The sequence below is a fragment of the Marmota marmota genome, unplaced genomic scaffold (genome assembly GCF_001458135.2).
Source record: "Marmota marmota marmota unplaced genomic scaffold, marMar, whole genome shotgun sequence".
Taxonomy (NCBI): Eukaryota; Metazoa; Chordata; class Mammalia; order Rodentia; family Sciuridae; genus Marmota; species Marmota marmota.
This window is the reverse complement of record NW_025999961.1, coordinates 3,129,683-3,139,662: the sequence shown is the minus strand read 5'-3', so window position 1 is coordinate 3,139,662 and position 9,980 is coordinate 3,129,683.

The following is a 9,980-nucleotide window of genomic DNA, read 5'->3' as shown; positions in this document are numbered from 1 at the left end:
AAATCAGTAAATTACAACTACATTCCTTCTTTGCTCTGGCCAAAAACCTTGATGTCATCCATTTAGAGCCAATAAATGCTTATGAAAATTTGGCTAACTATAAGAGGCAGAATAGTAGAGACTCAATTACTGTTCTAGCTTTTGTAACAGTGCTTGGTGTACTAGCATGCATAATGTTAAGCAAAACAAATTTGACTATTTAACTTTCAGTTAGTCCATCCCATTTTGGTTATGAATCTTCCCTAGCTTCATGTACTCTCAAGCTCTCGAAGTACATTCATGCAGAGTCTTAAATTACAGATGAATCCCAAATGTAGAACTCCAAGCATCTTCTCTCTCTACGATGCTGCTGCCACCTGGACATCTCCACTTGAAGACCTGAGAGAATCTGAAACACAGAGAGGTCTTCATTCCACTGCACCTCACCTGCACATGGGGCCCTCCACCCATTTCAGTTAAGACTCTATTTACCCAGTCGCTCAAGCTTAAAACCTAGGCTTCACCCATCATGATTTGTTTTTAACACACTTTGTTCAAACTTCATCAACTCCTGACAGTTTTTATTTCCAAATACATCACCACATTGTACCACTTTTCACCGCCTCTGTGGTTAGTCAGCCCTGCTGTCAGCTCATCCGGACTCTTACAGTAGCTTCCTAACTAGCTTCTCTCTCTACCAACAACCCTCCTCCAAGCAGCCAGTTAGCTCTTTTGTTTGTCTTCTTTGTAGTGCTGGGGATTGAACCCAGGGGCACTCTACCACTGAGCTACGTCCCCAGCCCTCTTTATTTTTGATTTTGGAACAAGATCTCACTAAGTTGCCTTAGTCGGCCTCCAACTTGAGATCCTCTGTCTCAGTCTTCCCATCTCTGCAGTTAGCCTTAAAAACAAAACAAAACAAACAAAAAAAAAAAACACTTCTCCATTAGGCCCTACAATGGCCTCCAGTCTCACTGAGTGAGATCCAAGGTCCTTTCCTGAGACTGCCACGAAAGGGGGTCCAAGAAGGTCCTGGAGAAGGGTCCTCAACCAAGGACCTTGGGTCCTTGACAACATCACAGAAAAGAATTTCAAGATGGGTCTGACAGAGGCACAAGCAGAAATGTATTAGGAAAGTAAGGAGGTACGTTCAAGGGAGAATGGGACCATCTCAGGAGTGAGACGTACCTTCGGGGTCCAGGGCTCTCCTTCTCAAGGAAACAGTGAGAGTTGGGCATGGGAAAGTATATGGGGATGACATCAATCTGGTGATCACAAGATGGTTTATGGTGGTCTGGTTGTTCTTAGGATCCGTAGGTTGACGTCTTCTCCATTATCTGATTAATAGATAACACTGGGTAAAGTACCCTCTGTTACAAGTTTCATATCTTTCATTTCCTAATCTATGCTAAAAATGCATGTTTGTGGGCTAATTAACAGTGCACAGAGCAATTTTCATAAGTGGATGAATCTCCAGGAACTTTAAGATTGTGAGAGAAGATTTGCAGTTTTTGCAGACATTTGGGAGTAACGGGCCTGAGGAAGAACTGGCTTGGAGCAACAGGCCTATGAGGAATACTGGCTGCCCCTTTCCCTCCCTGTGTCTCCTTTCTACTTATCTCTTGTATTTCTTCTATCTCAAGACAAGGTGTCTTTGTTTGTCTAAGGTCTTTCTCTCCCAACTAGAATTCCATGAGTCAAGACCCCCTCTCCTTTGTTTACCACCTTATCCACAGCACAGTACCACAGAGTAGGCACAATGAATATTTGTCGTGCAAAGAGACAATAGACTGCTAAATGCGAGGTCAAGGTCAGGATGTGAAGGAGAACAGGAAGGAGGGCAACATCAACATCCTTCTCTATGCTTCTTTGCTTTTGCCCCTCTGCAAAAAGGAGACATTTTGAAGACCCGAATCTAAAAAAAAAAAAAATTAAAGAGAAAATTTTTAGTTGAACTTGATAATAAGTCTTAGCTATATATGATGACTAAAAGATTACTAGAATAAGCAAATTTGTGAGGTCAAGATGAATAGAGCTGAGGAAGTCAACTTCAAGAGAAAAATCCCAGAGAAGTCATCTTCTAGTCTGAATTGTCTTTATAATGAGAAATCAAAGTCCCAACTTTAACTGGAGCCTGTTTCTGTCTTGTTAAAGAATGTTTGTGACCTTGCCCATGCTCTTCTCCTGTTTATTCTTTTCCCTGTCCTTACTTGAGTAACACCAATTTCAACTCAGTCACTGAAGGTTTTCTCAATCTCCAGGTCCCCAGGCAGCCCCTCAGGAGTGAGGGAAGACATGCCTGAAGGAAGGACCTTTTCCATAAAGCCTCAACATCTCAAAATAAAGACTGGGAGCATATTAAGAAGACACAAGAGAACATTTCAAAATAGGCAACAAGGAAGCCATGAATTCTGACTGAGCAGAGCCCTGGCCCTGGGGATTTGGGGATTTGGGGTTTTTTCAGTCTGTGATTAGGAGTTGGGAAAACCAGACATTCTTGGTGGGTAAATGAAATGCTAGAAGCAACTCCAGGATTGACAGTAAATGCCCTCTTTCAGTTCTGGAGGGACTAGCATTTGCTAGATACCTGTAGTCAAAGACCAACACAAAGGGGAGTGACCTTGGAGTCACTTGCAGCCTTCTTATCCTAACCTATCCCCACACATTTTAACCAAGGGATAAGCCCCAGGCTGGGATTAGATTGGGACTCCATTGTACTCACAAAACCTCATAACACTAGATTTCATCTCATGGATTCAAGAGAAAGTCTGAAAAAATCCTGGAAGAATTTGAAGGCAGAACTAGAAGAAAAAGCAGTGGAGTCCTATCGGATTTGGTGACAGAGACAGAATGCAAGGACAAACAACCCTCTAGAAGGGGACATTCCAGCTGCCATTCCCAGGGCTCGAGGGGTCAGCTCTGGCTTAATAAAAGTTACAACTGAAAAACATAGCAGTCATCTAAAAGGGGACTCTGACCAATTATATATTAAAATTTTTCACTCTGTTCTACATCTGATGAAAGGTGATTTTTCTAGTCTTTTCTCTTTCATAAATGTTAACAATTATTATCCCTCAGTGAATCTGTTGCCCCCAAGACAGGTCCTCCTCTAATGGAATGGAAGGAAAACTAAGGGGTTTGAGCAGAGAATGTATGAGAATGCAGGAGAACCCTGGTTCTGCTGTTAGATATCCTGGAACGTGGAAGAATGTTTGCCACCCCCAAGGAATCACTCCGTGGTGTCTGTCACTTTGGATATATTTCTTTTGGCTCATGAAGGTTAGATAGTTCTTGGAAGGACTTTGAGATGATTTTGCTATGATTGGTGTTATTACTTGTTATGCCAAATAGCAGAAAACTTCAGCATTCTACAAAGTACATTGGCACAAACCTACCCTTAATTTTATAAGGCACACCCAAAGACCTTTTCCAACCCAAGAAATGCAACGACTACCTTGTTAAGAAAGCAAAGCACACTTGTTTCTACTTTCTTACTTCCCACTCCTGCAATTGTTGAAAATGTGCTATTCTGTCTCTCTCTCTCTCTCTCTCTCTCTCTCTCTCTCTCTCTCTCTCTTTCTCGCCTCTCTCCTCTGTCTCTCTCACCTCTCTCCCTCTCTCTTTGTCACTCTTGTCATGTGTAAACAGGATGTCTGGGTTCCTTGCTGGCCCTCCTTTTCATAAGTCTCTGTGTCTTTGCCCCTGCCAAACTTTTTTTTTTCCTCTCCTATCTGGAATGTGTTTTCCTAGCTATTCCTAACTCTGGGGGAAAAAAAGAAACTTTCTCATCTTTCAAGTTCTGTGTGAAATCCTGCCTCTTCCATGAACCCCTCTCTTCTCCCCACAACTGGAACTAATCTCTCTCCTTTCAGCCTCGGGCATTTTTTAACAGATACATAATGACATAAAAATTATGTATGTTAATAGGGTACTATATAATGTTTTGATATATGTATACATGGCATAGTGTTTAAATCAAGTTAAATATATCTGTCTTCTGAATCATTTATAATTTCTTTATGGAGAAAACTTTCAAAAATTCTTTTCCCTGACCTTTTGAAATGCATGGCAAATTATTATTATCTGTAGTCACCCTACATGCAGTAGCACATGGGGGAATCTGCTGTGTATTTTTTTTTGTACAAGGAATTAAACCCAAGGGGCACTTCACCCCTGAGCCACTTCCCCAGCCCTTTTTTGTATTTTATTTACAGACAGGGTCTCACTGAGTTGCTTAGGGCCTCATTAAGTTGCTGAGGTTGGCTTTGAACTTGCAATCCTCCTGCCTCAGCCTCACGAGCCGCTGAGATTACAGGCATGTACCACAGCTCCCAGCTTCTGCTGTGTATTTCATTGTGCATGTTTCCCTTGCCATACTCTTAATATCCATGAGGACTTTTCCCCCACTTTGTACCTGGCCATACCTCCAGTGCTTTTAAACATAGCAGGAATACTATAGGACATTATTTTCATGGGGAGTGTTAGTTAGTCAAGGCAAAGCAAAATCATGTGTCACTTAAATGCCTAAGCTTTGAATGCAGGAGGCCTGTGGTAGAATCCCTGTCCAACCACTTAACCAGCTTCTGACCTCGGTGGTTGCTAATTCTCTCAGAATCTCAATTCCTTCACTGGTAAAGTGGGAATAATAAAACATAGTAACAATGGAATTGTTGTGACAAGTAAATGAGGCAAATACAAAGTACTTGGCACCGTACCTGACACATAGGAAAAACTTAATAAGTGGTAGCTGCTTTTATTGTTATTAATATTACTATTAGCATGAAACCTCTGTGCAGAGACCAAAATAGTCTCACCACATGTTAATCTATTTAAGTAAATTGGGAGAGAGTGTGCTGGAGAGGGAATTTCACTAGTCCTGCCAATTCTACCCTCTTCCAAAGAGTCCTCTATAAAGAACAGTCACTTTATAAAACCTATCCAATAGAAATATAATGCAAATCACATATATAACTTAAAATTCTCTACTCATCACATCAAAAGGACCAAAAGGAACAGGTGAAATTGATTTCAATATATCTTACTTAACCCAATATATTCAAAATATTATCATTACAAGACATAACCAATATAAATAATTATTAATGAGCAATTTTACACTTGGGAAGGACTAAGTTTTTAAAATACAATGTACACTTTACACATAAAATAGCACATCTCAATTTCTACAAGTGGTATAAAAGTGTTACATGTGGCTAGTGGCTAATATATTGGTGTAATACAGGATTTGAAAACATATGTCTTGTGAATGAATAAAATCATACCAGGCTTCCACCAAATGCAGCTGCTATTATAGGACAGTGTGTTTCCTTGAAAATGACCAGAGGTGAGAGCACCAATACTAGGTTCTGGTATTGATTGTGCTGTTCATTTGGTTGACTTTGGACAGACCATTTAATTTTGTTGTTTCATTTCCCACCTTTGTCCTAGGGCTTAGCCAGGTCACAGAGCCATAAAATATGTGACTAGCCTCTCAGTCCAGTCCATTTTATTGCCATCCACTCCTCCAAACCTAAGCCTGAGACCTAAAACACAAACCCCCTACTTGTGGTTGATTTGTTAAGACAAGCCATGTGTCTACAGGCCATATTAATTGAGGCATCACTAATACTATGAGGTTCTTGGAGTTTACTTCAGGTCTTAGGTCTTTTCCTCAGAAGTTATTCCAGCTCATAGGTACCTTATTCTTAGAATTTGAGTACTTTTAATTCCTGATCCAATCATTTTTTATTTCTTGCCCTGTATTTGAGCCACACGCAGGGTGCAGACACTGACAGTGGGGAAAAAGGGAAAAGAGGTGGGGAGAAGAAACCAGAGGAAAGGGCAAATCTAGTGGCTCCAGATTCCCCACCCCCTCTTAAGGCATAGAAGGTTATAAGGCATATAACGGATATGTAACATTGTTATTGTTTCATCATAACATTTTATTTAAATGAATGTTTGAAAACTTTGAAACCCAGAGCTCACCTCACCCTTTTCTTTGGAGGAGAGGACCTCCTACAATTTTGCCCAAGCATATGCAATGCAGGTCTCCTGAGCCCTAGTCTCAGTGCATTTTCCTTTAATGTCCACACTATGTTTTCACCTGCTCATGGTAAGAAATTTGAAGCACTTATTGGACTTAAGCAACTGTCATAGAAATAAAGACTCTTACAACCAGGGCCTGTTGGTGTTAGTAACTAGTCGCCTGCATTAATTCTATTTCAGTATATGCAATCCTTTCTGTGTAAGAAAGGAGTCTTGCCTTTGCCTTTTCTATGACCTGGAAGTGAATTGCCTCACAAGGCCATAACAATTTCCCTGCCTGACCAAGGAAGAGGGGATTGTTAAGTCCTGGGGACTTTCTTCCTTGGTGTCTGAGCTTAAAAATCAGCCTACAGACATGGCAGAATATGAATTTTGACTCAGGAGCTCAGCATAAACCTTAAATGTATGCTTTAATGCCTAAGCTAATTCTATTCTAACCTAACCTCCATATTTCCATAACAGAATTCAATGACCAAAAATTATTTCAGAAGCTAATGTTGATTTGTGATCAAGTCCCAGACAGTTTCCACCATTCCCCCTGTTTTCTCAGCTCAAAGCTGTATTTTCTGTTGCTTAAAAAATTTGCATATTTTCTCAGTGCCTGTTTCTGACTCACAATAAACAATGCCCAGACCTTCTGCCAAAAAAATGTCCAAATGCGAAATAGTTGCTATAATAGTCGTTTTTGTGATGGCAACTTTGAGCTGTGTGCTTTTAAATTATAATTACTTTTTTTCCTTACAAAAGATGTGTATCTGTCTTGATTGCTGTAATTATGATTCTATACCAGCAAACAGTTATAAAAGACCCATGTCATCACTGTGCTTCATAAAACCCGTGCCTTTCAATAAGCTTCCTTTGGTGACTGAATTATGTTTGTGTTTAATTTGTGGCAGGGAAACCTAATGAGAAACTATTAATCATTGAGTGTATATAAAAATTTGTGTCCTTAACTAAATAGACCAAAGAGGATATGGCAAGCCCATTATTGGCATGACATGATTTAGAGTTGGGAAAGGGACTTGAGAAAAATCATCTAGTCTAACCCAATTTTATGGATGATATTCAGAATCAGAAGGGGGAGCATATGGGTTTGGCGGCTGCAAACATCATGGGACCAGAAGTTAAGGGAATATAAAGTTTTAAACCTGAACTTGGCACTAAGGAATTACCGCACAGACTGACTCGACTTCCTCATTCATTCCTGGTTTTCAACTGTGATGTGTAGAATCCATGGACCAAGGAGTTGTTTTAAGGGGCTTCTTGGGAGAAAGGAAAGGGAGTCACCCATTCAATCAGAGCTGCCCCACTTGGGTCTATTTTATGTTGAATGAATGAAAAAATAACTCATTGACTTTTTTTTTTCTTTTTTAAGTTTGAAGTTTACTGATGTCTTTTTCTCAAGTCTTAGAATCACAGATGGACTAAGAGGGAGAACTACAAGGGCAGTGTGGTAATGACTTTGGAAATTTACATCCAGGGGCCTTGGGAGCACCTGGGAGGGGGAACCGCCCTTCTGGATATGGGAAGTGGAAGGAGTTTAGAGTTGACTTCCCAGAAGAAATAACAGACAGGAGGCCTTCCTTTTAATATTCTTTACTTTCTTTTCTATCTACCTTTAATAAAAGCTACGTCTTTTATGAGATGAGAAAAAATGAGAAATCAGAGTTCTAAGATGGGTTAAAGAGAACTCTTGTCTTGTTGGACTGTACTCCTAGGCAAACTGCTTAATCTCTATGAACCTCCCTTTCTAGGTCTGGTTGTTCAGGACTAGTAATGACAGAAGTACCTCAAAGCATTGTCACCAAGATTAAATTAAGTGATGAGTGTGAAAATACTAGTAAACCTATAAAGTCCTATAAAAACAGTGACTATCATTGCTAACACTCTGCTGAAAGATTTAACTCCAGTGACTTTCCATGATCTTTCCCAAACAAACCAAGACTGTGGTCCTACACAGGTTTGGCTCATGTTGGGCATCTGGGGAAAATATTATTTTACAGTGTAAATAATAATAATAACAATAACAATTGTGAAGTCTTCTTTAAAAAGTAGATTCTCTTTAGCTTCTCCTCTCCCTTGACTTTCTAATTCAAATCTCACTCACTTAAGGGCCTGGAGAGTTCTCTCCAAAATTAGATTCACACCCATGCTTAAATTCTGTGACTCCCTACTTCCCAGAAGTAGTTCAAGGTCTTTAATTGGGTGTTTGGGGGCTCTCCTTGCCTATTCTCCAGCATGTACCCCTACTTCGCCCGGCCACGTAGCACTGTGTCTGCTGTGTGCAGGCACCATGCTAGACACTGCACACACAGCAGAGAGTCAGGCCCACAGTTTTTCCTTAGCTTGCCCTCAATCTTATTGGTAGACTGACTGGTAAATAGGCCTCAGCACAGAGTTCCCACAATTCTCTGTGAGATCCTCCTATGGTCCATGGCCTGAGAATGATAGGAAGTGTGTTTGTGAAAGGAACTGGAATTCAGATCAGTGGTTGCTCACAATTTGTTGAGTGAATGAATGAGTGAATGAATATGATAAAGATTAATTATAGCTAATTAATTAGAGTTAATTATAATTAATCTCTATAGTTGGATACAGTTAGATTTTGTTGTATTCATAGGATTTTTTTTAAAAAAAAAACTTTTATTTTTAGTTGTAGATGGACACAATACCTTTATTTTATTTATTTTTATGTGGTGCTCAGGATTGAACCCAGTGCCTCATACGTGTGAGGCAAGTGCTCTGCCACTGGGCCATAATCCATACCCATCTTCATATGATTTTAAAATAAAGCCTAGTCAGATAAAAATCCAACTCACCAGAATTCCTAGAGGTTTTTTTCATGGGTGTATGCATGTCTGTGTGAGCTAATTTTACACTCACACGTTCATAATTTAAGGAGGAAAAACTTTAAGACAAAAAGAAAGACCAACAACCAGCAGTAGTACTTCACCTCCTGCTCTCTCTAGCTGGTCCACCCTTACACCCTGGGATCAAGTCTGGTCCCGTTCATTATATTAAGATTCTATAATTTCTCATTGTAGAACGGACACTCCTTACAGGTGATCGTAAAATGCATGCTATTTGAAAAAGGAATGAGAAAAATCCCTCCTGACATTAAAAATTAAAATAGAAAATATTCAATAAAGGCTAAAATGTCTTCATAATCCATTTTCTTGCTCAATAAATTCAATTTTATCAGAATTCTCTCATTTTAAGTGCTGAAGTTGAAATCTAACTCTCCTGTACTGTATTAGGAAAAGCAATTGTTTATTATCCATCATGATCTCTCATACTTCAAACCAAATAATGAGGATGCTCCCTTTCTGGATGGTTTATATTCCATTGTTTCTTGTTATACCAGCATTTTTTTTCCACCAAAGGAAAGGACATGTCTACAGTATAGTCATAGAATGTTCAGAAAAAAATCTTGGCAGATTTTCCAAAAGGAACAGCAATTGTTCCATGTGTTTGTTTGTTTGTTTGTGGGTTTTTTTATTCTGGAATCCCAATATTAATGATTCCCTGGCTCTGGGTCCCCCACCCCAAGGAGCTTTAAATGAAATAGAGCATATAGAGGTTTATTCATAATTTATGGATCTTTCACTTATTTGGTGTTTCTATGAAGAAAAACAAATGTTTTTAAACTTAAGAATCTTACCTATAAAGTAGGATGGGTGGGGGTGGACAGAAACACATTGAGTAAGCTCAGGTTGCTCCCAGGACATTATTGCTATCATTTTTCCAAAAAAGAGAAAGCGGTGCTTAAAAGAAATAATTCACAATATTTTCTCTAGACTAAAACCTTGTAATTCAGATGAACTCTGAACTGACTGAGACTCTTTGCATCTCATTTTCTCATTAGGTTTTATTACAGCCAACAAAACTTTCAGTGGTGAATTACTTCCCCTCTCAATGAACACCAGACTCCCATAATGTTTGCACAAACTGAAATC